General features: G+C 34.1%; 1 pseudogene; it reads right to left on the bottom strand.

Moving 5' to 3' along the window:
- Positions 1 to 363: 363 nt before the first annotated feature.
- On the bottom strand, positions 364 to 1,295 carry LOC114051826 (annotated as a pseudogene).
- Positions 1,296 to 2,966: the final 1,671 nt, after the last annotated feature.

Raw genomic sequence — 2,966 nt, 5'->3', positions numbered from 1 at the left:
TATGGAAGTTGAATTGCTATTTTTTTTCTCTTCTGTTGAGTTTTATTTCCTCTTTCTGATGTTTTCTCCTATAGGTTTTAATTTTTACTTAAAACATCACTAATGTGAAAATATGTTTAATAGGAATGTAAATGTATAGCCCATATCAGATTGTGTGCCGTATTGGGGAGGCTGGTGGGAGGAAGGGGGAGAAAAAATTTAAACTCAAAAGCATATGTAAGTGATTATTGATAAATCAAAATAAATTAAGAAAAAAAGAAAAAAAAAGAAAAGCCTCTGATCTTAAATATATTTGCATCTTTTTCTAAAGAAAACTTGATACTTTTCAAGAATATTGATAAAAATTAGCACAGTTCTTGATCTTTAGAATCCTTTATAATCTGAAGACACTTTTCTACTCCATAACTTCTTCATGGCATTTTTTATCTCTTCATTTCTTACTGTGTAGATAAATGGGTTTAACATGGGAGTGACAAAAGTGTAAAATACAGTTATGGTTTTATCCATGGAGAATGTAGTTACCAGTCATAGACACATGAACATACAGGGGACAAAGAACAAGATCACTATAGTGATATGGGAGCTAAAGTAGAGAGGGACTTGCTTCTCCCTGCAGAGCTGTAACTTTTCAGGGAATGCAGGATAATCACATAGCAGAACATCAAAACAACAAAACTAATCAGTGAAATTAACCCTGCACTGGCAACAACGAGTAGACTGATAAGGAAGGTGTCTGTGCAGGCAAGTTTAGTCAAGGGAATAATGTCACACACAAAGTGGTCTATAACATTGGACCCACAGAAGGGAAGCCAGACTATGGTGAAAATCTGACCTATTAAATGCAGGAAGCTCAATATCCAAGTCAATCCAATGAAGCAATAGCAAAGGTGGTGGTTCATTATAGTCATGTAGTGGAGAGGTCTGCAGATGGCCACATACCTGTCAAAGGTCGTTACTATAAGGAGGACAATCTCAAAAGTCCCAAGAAAATGCTCTAGAAAAAGTTGGGTCGTGCATGCATTGAAGGAGATGGTTTTCTTCTCACGGAGCAAATCCACAAGCATTTTGGGGACAATTGATGATGGGTAGAGAGCATCTATCAGGGACAAGAATGCTAGAAAGAAGTACATTAGCGAGACCAGAGTCTGGCTGGAGGCAATAGTGATCACAATGAGCATATTCCTCATGACAATGATAATATAAATGATTAAAAATATAGCAAATATGACTTTTTGTATGTCAGGATTCCTCATGAGACCCAATAGAATAAATTCAGTCACATTCCTATTTGCCATCCGACCTTTACACAGATGTTGAATTCAGTTGTAAATCATAGTTATCTTAAGGACATATAGATGTTTCTAAATGTAGGTACTTGCTGATGATTTCAAGCATTCTGACTGTACTGAGGGATTCCTTTTCAAAATACACCTATGGAACAGTCAAGAAGACATATATTACAGTGCCTAGTTCACATAAATTCATAAAAATCAATCCTTCAACAAGCATTTATTAAACAACAATATGCTAGATATTGGGGACACAAAGATAGATAAAATAGCATCTGCCCTTGAAAAGATTACATTCCATTGGAAGAGACAACATATAAATATATACAAAATATTTAAATAATACCTACAAACTAATTTTATGTAGACAGCACTAGCAGCTGACTATGCAAAGGCTTGGAGGTAGAAATTGGATTGTTTTGACAATTTCCAAAAGGTATATTATGACATGACAAGGAGGCGGAATGTGAGTGTGTGTGCATACACACACATGCACACAACATACATATGTGTATATATGTGTGTATGGATGTATTTATGGATGTATTTTGCTAGACAATCAGTTAAGTGACTTGCCCGGGTCACTTAATCCTGGCTCATGGAATGATAATCATGGTGTGAAAGGTCATATATCCAAAAATAAATTCCCCTGGTTCCTTAAACCATGGGTAGTAGGCAAGAAAATAATCATAAGCAAACCCAAAGAACCCCCTAGTTGAGATATGTGTTCCTTCACTACAAGTCATGACAAGGATGAGACATGTTTTGATCCCAAGTGCTCTTTGTACCATCATCTAACAGACGCATATTCCTGAGCTTTCGAAAGTCATTCATACATGCCTTTGGAATCCATTCCTGCATAATTTTGTATACAATATAATTACTCTGATAGCTGTTAGTAAGAATATGACTGAAATTTGATAAAGGCATCAATAATAATAATACCTCTAAGAAAATCCTACACTCAACATGGCACAGAGGTGACGCAGGGTACTTGAAGGTTATGCCCAAAGAATATGGACACTGGCAAGTCCAGAAAGCAAGAAAAGCTTAGAGTGTGAGGCTTGGTATTGACTAGTTGTATATTATCTAATAATGACAGGTAAAATTTTTGCAATTTTACATTATACCTACTCAAGTATGTTCTACTGTTATAAAAGGGGATGTGAGTCGCATTGGTGAATGGAGTACCTACAAAGAATACTTTTGAAATATAGGAATCAATAATATTTACAACACTTATAAAATATTTTATAATTTACAAATGCTTAAATGAAAATAGCTATGCAAAATTTTTTTCAATATTCTACAAAATACGATTTAATGAATGAGGGTATTGTTTTTCTCACACAAATCAAAATCCAAGATATCTACATATATAATTTAATGAATTACGATAGTCCCTCAAATAAATGCTTTTATATGTATGTACATATTATACAAGCTTATATTTATAATGAGAGATTCAAAATACCTCTAACATATTTATATAATACATGAACATATGCATATTTCAAAAGTTTGTCAATCTCCACATATAAACACAAATACTGACACACATACACATTTGTGTGGATGCACGCATATGTATATGCACACATATGTACATGCACATATGCCTATATATTTATACACATAATCTATTCATAAGTCATTGTGGTTCAGTCAAGGAAATCT

Source organism: Vombatus ursinus, unplaced genomic scaffold (genome assembly GCF_900497805.2).
Source record: "Vombatus ursinus unplaced genomic scaffold, bare-nosed wombat genome assembly UNPS02014806.1, whole genome shotgun sequence".
Lineage (NCBI taxonomy): Eukaryota > Metazoa > Chordata > Mammalia > Diprotodontia > Vombatidae > Vombatus > Vombatus ursinus.
The sequence above is the reverse complement of the archived record's forward strand: the minus strand, read 5'-3'. Positions and strand labels throughout refer to the sequence as shown.